General features: G+C 34.1%; 1 pseudogene; it reads left to right on the top strand.

Annotated features, from left to right (window-relative positions):
• Positions 1 to 1,740: 1,740 nt before the first annotated feature.
• On the top strand, positions 1,741 to 3,362 carry LOC145067622 (protein POLLENLESS 3-LIKE 2-like; annotated as a pseudogene).
• Positions 3,363 to 8,100: the final 4,738 nt, after the last annotated feature.

The raw sequence follows: 8,100 nt of genomic DNA, 5'->3' as shown, positions 1-8,100 counted from the left end.
GCCTTTCTTCAAAGCCATTCGATTGTCTTATTCAATGCGAAGACACACCACCAGTTCCTCCATAGACATCTCCTTTCACTTATGCTTAAGGTAGTTTTTGAATTCTATCCAACCAGGAGAAAGCTTTTCAACCATTGATGCAACTTGGAAAGACTCATTAAGGTCTATCCATTATGCATAGTTATCATGTATAATGAGCTGAAGGTCTTGGAATTGACTCATAACATATTTTGAGTTAACCATTTTGTATTCCAAGAACTTAGCAACAACATGCTTCTTGGTACCAGCGTCTTCTATCTTATACTTCCTTTCCAAAGACTCCCGTAGTTCCTTAGCAGTTGCAACTTTACAATAGACATTATAAAGTGCATCAGTTATCCCATTCAACACATATTTGTGGCTCAAAAATTCTGAATGCATCCAAGCATCCACCACATTCACAGATTGAACATCAGTATGTCCCTCAACAATTACGGGAATAGTTTCTGTTAGGGAACGAGCCAAGTTCAAGGTGGTCAAGTATAATAATATCTTCTACTGCCACCTCTTGAAGTTCAGAAAAGAAAAATTTTCAGGTCGCTCAACATGATTAGCCATGATGTTTGGAATAGGTGCATATGGGTTCACAGCAGGGGTACTAGCAACAGCAAGAGTTCCAATAGCAACAATAGTTCCAGTCATTCTGAAAAAATCATAATGATAGTTAAAATGATTACAGGAAAAATCTATAGATAATTGATTGAGAATAAAAAGAACACAAAATGAAAGATAAAGAACAAAGAAAACTATTTAAGACTGTTCGCTAAGGACTTCATTTTCTTTTTTGAATATTCCTATAAAAAGGTTAGTAATAAACGTAGTGGCTGAGGCTTGAGCAGGACTCGATTCCCCTAAACAGATTGGTTGTCTGTTCCTAGGGTACAACAACTTTAACAGTGTGTACTACCGGATATATCCACTTACCTGAAAGATTCATCAGAAGTAGGTGTACAGAGAAGGAGGAGGAAGAAAAGTATTTTCATTGGTATGTTGAATGTGACAGTGGAGTTCTCCTTTTATATTTGAACAAGTAACAACAACAAATTAATTGTGATTAAGGAATTGGTCGAAACATTAAATGCCAATAAATGCCATTAAATACATAACCAATGCATCAATTACAAAATTCAAACTAGGGACCAAAACTTTCGAGTTTAGCAAAAATTAGGGTTACGTGAGCCCGAGTTTTCGGAGCTACATTCGTGTTCATAGGTCGCAACCATGCATAAGTTAGGTAATTTTTGGCCTATGTAATCCAAGATTTGCACCCCCTGCATTCGAGTAGGACTTGAAGTAAAACCATAGACACAAGCTTGTAAAATCACCCACATCGCCTATTTAATTGTCTTGCAATTCTCCTTTCAAGTGACATGATCTATCCATGTTACCACTTCTCTTTCAATACATGAAAGCCTTACATCTAACATATTCTTTCTCTCTTTCTCTTTTAAAAATTTATTTATATACTTTAACTATTACAAATATATCAACGATATTATATTGTATTTACATATTTATGTAATATTAGTAATTTATACACAACATACAATTAAATTCATGTTATTAAAGTGTAATATATATATATATATATATATATATATATATATATGTGTGTATATATATATATATATATATATATATATATTAATTTTAATCAATTAAGATATTGTGAAAAATCATAAATTGGTTGGTTATGTGGCAATGGGGTCAACTTTGAAAGGGTAATCGTTATTGCACTGATGTGAGTTGTAATTGCAAAAGCTGATGTGGCTCATTTGAAATGTTATTAGTATTGCACTGATGTGGATAACGTTATCCTTTCATGTATTCAAGCTTATAAACCTCGATGAGTTTGGTCTTTCTACCAATGTGGGACTCATTCTCACATTCATCTCTTTTGCTAACTTTATTCTCAAATACTCGTATTTGAGTATCAATATCTCATTCACATGTGCTGCATTTTGGACATATAATATATTGTTTCGATGTTCTCATGGAGGAGAACAAAAACCCACGTAGAGTTAAGTATATATACAACATATGCATATATTTATATATGTCCAAAGTTAGTAAAAATATAAATATTTATACTAAAATTTTCCAACAAGCATTTGATATACATACCACTAAACACCACTACACATCAATTTTTATTTAAAATATAATAAGAAAAACTTCATAAATGGTTCCTGTGGTATTTCGAAATCTAAAGTTTAGTCTCTAAGTTTAAAAAACCTCACAAATGGTCCCTATAATTTCAAAAAATTTGATGTTTGGTCCTTATTGCTCACTCCGTCATCTTTTGTCTGTTAACTGAATGACATTTTTTTCATTTCAGTACCACAAGGACCATTTATGAAGTTTTTCCTTAGTTTTTTAAAAAAGAAAAAATCTATATTTATTTAATATAAAAAGGGTCTCTCTCTCTCTCTCTCTCTCTCTCTCTCTCTCGTTACTGGTTATTTCACTATCACTTTGCAAATCCACATATCTTCTAATAAAGATTCATATTTCTTTTGAAGAACCCTTCTAAAAAATCAAATCAATCAAGATGATTTCGGATATGTGGATAATGCTCTAAAAGACATGATGATTATTATTAAACAACAAAATCGAGCAGAAGAAGTCATTGAAGTGATTAAGTCATTACAAAGAAGATGCTCAGATCAAGCTTAAGAGTCTCTTGATAACATCCTTTAAGATCTCTACAAGGTTAGATTCGAAAAAGAAATCATTTTCTTTTCTTTTTCTTCCCTTAAAGTTGTTGATTTGATTCAAAATCAAATTTAAATATGTAGAGATGTGGAAGATTGGATCACCACATTGGATTATTAAGACATGAATTGGTCTTAATCTAATAAGGAATGGCATTCAGTGAGAAACGAACCAAAACCGCGAGATCTCAAGGGAAGAAATTCCATGTGTCTTCAGAGGCAACTCGACTAAATGTAAAAAGTTCGTTTGACTTTGATTTTGACTTTGTATTGGAAATTAAATCTGAATTTTGTTTTTTCTTTTAAAGGGGAATTTGGGTTGGCGTTGATGCAACAGAACAACTGCATTGAAGCAAAAGACGCATACATGAGAGCTTTAGTGATAGCGCCTGACAACAACAAGAAATGTAATTTAAGGATTTGTATGATGAAATAAGGGAGACCCAGAGAAGCTAAGGGTACTTTAAGGTTAGTGAAACCTGCGGTAATGGATGGGCCACGTAGGGTGGATTCACATCTCAAAGCATACAAAGAGCATAACAAATGTTATGTGATTTGGAATCGAAGATGATAAATAGCGACAGAGATAGAGTTGGACATAGGAAATAGTTCGATGCTTTCTTGGGTTCTTCTGCACTTTGGTAACCTCAAACTTTCAAAGAACATTTATCTACTGTACTTGTTTCAAACAAAAACCCCAAAGATGGTGTTGTGAAGGTTCTGAAGATCTTAAGTGAGACGAGGGGGTGTGCCAATGTAGATATATATATATATATATATATATATATATATATATATATATATATAGAGAGAGAGAGAGAGAGAGAGGACCCTTTGTATATTAAATAATTATATTTTATTTTTTCTTCTTTTAAAAAAAACTAAGGAAAAACTTCATAAATGGTCTCTATGGTAGTGAAATAACAAAAACACCCTTCAGTTAGCAGACAAAAGATGACGGAGTGAGCACTAAGGACCACACATCAAAAGTTTTGAAACCACAGGGACCATCTGTGAGGTTTTTTAAACTTGGAGACTAAACTTTAGATTTTGGAATACCACGGAGACCATTTATGAAGTTTTCTCTAATGAAAAACATAGATATTATCTAAGCTAGTTTTTCATTTAAGAGAAAAAAGAATACATTAATTGAAAAAAAATGATAATTAGAAAAATAAAAGACAAAAAAACATAAAAATTCCAAACAGAAAAAATATACTCCATATTCATATATCTTGCTTGAACATATTCTTTCATTGTGGGAAAAATCTCCAATATTCACTCTTGTAGTCGTCAGCTTTCATTTTTAACATCTCCAAATTGTTTTTCGTTTGAAACAATGTTTGCGTGTCTACCATTCTTTGTTCCACCTGAGTCAGCACCACCGCCTTGTTCTCTTGTACTTAAACATATCTATTAAAATTTTTCTCCAAATTGATCGATACTCTAGAACTCGAACCAGAAGCCACATTTCTTGCTCTATTTCTTCTTATTGGTCGATGAAGAGGTTTTTCATCTTCAAGAGCTACCGACTCATCATTGATGTCGATGTGTGTTCGACCATCCGATTGTTGTGAACTTTCTTCCACATTTCTTGGACGCTTTGAACCGAAAGAAGTCCCTTAGTTCGGTTAATACAAGTTATTTAGATTTTGAAGCATCCTTCAACTTTAGACAAGGTTTGAGAGATGGAAAGGCTTTGGCGGTTGCCATTCTTTTTTATATGGTTTCATGTCCGCGTTAAACACATCGAAATCATTTGCCCCATTTTTGTGTGGCTTGTTTAAATTGTTGTAGATTCTATCGAATTTGGTACATTATAACCTCAAATCGTGCCACTGTGAACTAATTTTGTTGGGATTTTGACTTTTACCTCTGATTAAACCATAGAGCATGGTCCGAACATTTATCCAAAAAATAAGTAGATGTTTGATCATCTTAGTGTATAAGGTCTTGGGAGGTTGAAACTCATGCTTGTATTAAATTCTTTTCTTCCTCTTTTGTAAAATTCGCCTTTTCATTTTGATTGGTTTGAGTGGTAACCGCGGGGTTTTTTTTCTCTTTTTGGAGGGGGTGGTGGTGAAGGTTGTGTTTCGACTACAAAATCGGGTGAATCAGTAAATCTGGTGCTTGGGGTTATGAAGTTTGTGGTTGTGGTTGTGGTTGGAAAGGTTGTTGGTATATGAAAACGGATTAGACTTGTTGTGGAAAAGGTTGTTGGTAGGGTGGGAAAGGATGATAAGATTGTTGAAAATTTTAAGTTTGTTGGATAGGGGAACAACCTTGGAGCAAATTCATAAAACCAACTTTAGGTGATTCCATGTCCATGTATTGGCGATGAGTTGCATCTAACGTAAAAGTGTTATCAGGCTTGTTGTTTCGATAGTTTGGTAGGTTATTTTGATCGGGATTTAAGGTTTTTGGAATTTAAAATAATACGAATGTGTGTATGTAAATAAAGGAAGATAATTGTGTGAAAAATATGGTTGTATGTAGTGTTATTTATAAGTAAAATTTTATTATAAAATGAAAAATTCAAAACTAACCGTTGAAATAGTTAGTCAGAAGAGTCAAACACCCAAAGCCTTTAATTGGCTGTTATGTGACAACTCGAAATTTATATCTTGTACAACCGTTCAATTCAATCAAAATAAGACTCGTTTCTGTTATCTTTTGGCATTGTTTGAAGTCTGTTTGCGTGTTCTAAGCCTAGTACCTTCAAAGTTAGGGTTTATAATTGTGCTCCTTAAGTTCATCACTTTTCAAAAGGGCCAAACACTCCTTCAACAGGAGTGTACGGCCGTACACTTGGGTGTATGGCCGTACACCCCCTTCTGGCCGCACACTCTCACATATACATGTGGGACTTAGCCATTTTCAATCACTTTTCACTCCTTAAAAACAAGAAATCGATTCTCTCTCAACTATCATCGGGTTTTTCACCTAGATCCTCAAAATGTAAGTGTTACTTCCCTTGATTTGTTGATTCATTACACTATCTAGTGAAGATCCATGATTTCATCCATGAAACTACTTCTTTTGGTTAGATCTTCAAGAAACACCAAGAACACACACTAGTTCTTGGACCTTAAACACCCCTAAAGGGTTCTAATTCATAAGTATCTCTTCCATGTTCTTGTAAGGCTTGTGAATCACTCCTTTTCTAGCCTTAAATCATCATATTATGCATGAACACAAAGAGTGTACGGTCGTACACCCTTCATATGGCCGTACACCCCTTGTTTAGTGCATATTTGGCCTCAAACTCATGATATACTCCAACACAAGGTAAAGAACAGTTAGGGGATGCTAAATATAACCTTAGACCACCCTTTTTGACATGTTCTTCAAGGAGTGTACGGCCGTACTCTCCATGGCCGCACACCCTTGGCCGTACACACACTAGTGTGGCCTTAAAACCTATTTTATGCAATCCTTGGTACTTCTAACACTTCAATCTAAGTGTTTCCTAGTTCCTATAGTGGTTTTCTGGCATGTTTAGTTGTATAAACACTAATTATATCCATATATGTATCATTATATGCTTATTAGGATCCGTTTGTCCACAAGTTTTCACTTGAAACTTAGCATCCACTATCTATCTTACATTCGCGTAACTCACTACAGGTGAGCTCATACCCCTTAATCTACCTTTTAAATGATTTTAAATGCTTTTATGGGGGGAGGGGATACAAGTTGATAACATTATTGTTATTATATCAATCACATGTGATTAATAACTATAAAAAAGTGGATTTTCTTATACATCAAACTGTTTTATCAAGCAAACTCTTCAAAACATTTTACAAACAGACATCAAGTCATATGTTACCATTCAAATGGTTAAAAGTCTTTATTAAACTCTTTTAATCTTATTTATATTGTCAAAATCATGTCTATAAAGATATAGTTATATAAGTAAGATTGAAAGGACTTAGGACTACACTACTAGAAAAAAGGCCTTTTACGACGCTCATTGCGCGTCGTAAAAGGCTCAGACGACGCGCAAATGCGCGTCAAGGAAGGCCCTGTCATAAAGAGAGACAACGCGCTTTTGCGCGTCATCTATAGATGACGCGCATTTACGACGCTCATTTACGACGCGCAATTACGACGCGCATTTACGACACGCAATGCGTATCAAGGAAGGCCCTGTCATAAAGGAAGACGACACGCATTCGTGTGTCGTAACCTTACGACGCGCGTGTTAATGACACGCAATGCGTATCAAGAAAGCCCCTGTCAAGAAAGGCCATGTCATAAATGAAGATGACACACATTTTTGCGTATCGTAAATTTAAATGTTTAAAAAAAAATTATATATTTATTAATTTTTAAATTAAATTTGCATTTAATTTCTTATAATATAAATAAAATACAATATACAAAAAATACAATCCATTGCATAATATAAAATAAAATTTCATACTCAAAAAATAAAATAAATTGCACAAATTATAATGTCATACAAAGAATCATTCAAATGTTAAACAAAAATAATACATTGCTAACATGTGTTATACATTCCTATAAAACTAACAAATAATCATACAACTCTGTTTCTTACTGGAAAGGAATGCCAAACATGATTAAAAAGTCTCCCTTAATCTTGATTACTCACCTGCTTAAGTAGAATGTTGTTGTTGAAAAGGTTACCTAGCAACAGAGGGGCAAAAACGTCTTTTTGACTCTCATTTACCCAGGGGTAAGCCCAGCAGCAGCTAAATTAAGGTTTGGATTTGGTTGACTGGGGCACCACCACGATATCCACCACCACCACGACGTCCACGGTTCCATTACCAAAGACTACCTAGAAAAGATTCTAGAAAAATTAATAATGAAGAAACTATAGGAAGACTGAAGATAATATTATTGAAAGTGATTATGTAAAGTGTGAACAAAGGGGAAGAAGATTCTCTGTTGTAACTTGTTTCTTGGAGGAGATTCTCTGTTGCTAACTTGTCTCTTTTTAGACTCTCCACCTTGTTCTCTTAAACCAAAATGAAGACTTCAATGAGGATTCACACAACATCCATTGATAGCAGCAAATCAGGAAGCACAATGGTTCAATCCCATTCAAGTTTCTTTGGACCTATCAGCAAGATAAGAATACAAAATTCTTGTCATGATGGAAAGATTAAAAGCTAGTAAGATTTAAATCTTTGCATAATGGAAGAAAATGATGGGGGAAGAGCAGGAGCAGGAGAAGGAGCCACAGATAATACTAGCCCAAATAGGTTGATCATATGTTTGATGATCCTTTCTGTTTCACCTACAATAAAAAAAACAATTTATAGACCCACATTTCACTTTGTTTCTCATAAAGTGGTAAAAAATTTTAAAAGAA

This window comes from Lactuca serriola, chromosome 8, assembly GCF_051521515.1.
Source record: "Lactuca serriola cultivar US96UC23 chromosome 8, Lser_US96UC23_V15, whole genome shotgun sequence".
Classification (NCBI taxonomy): domain Eukaryota; kingdom Viridiplantae; phylum Streptophyta; class Magnoliopsida; order Asterales; family Asteraceae; genus Lactuca; species Lactuca serriola.
This window is presented reverse-complemented; position numbering and strand designations above follow the sequence as displayed.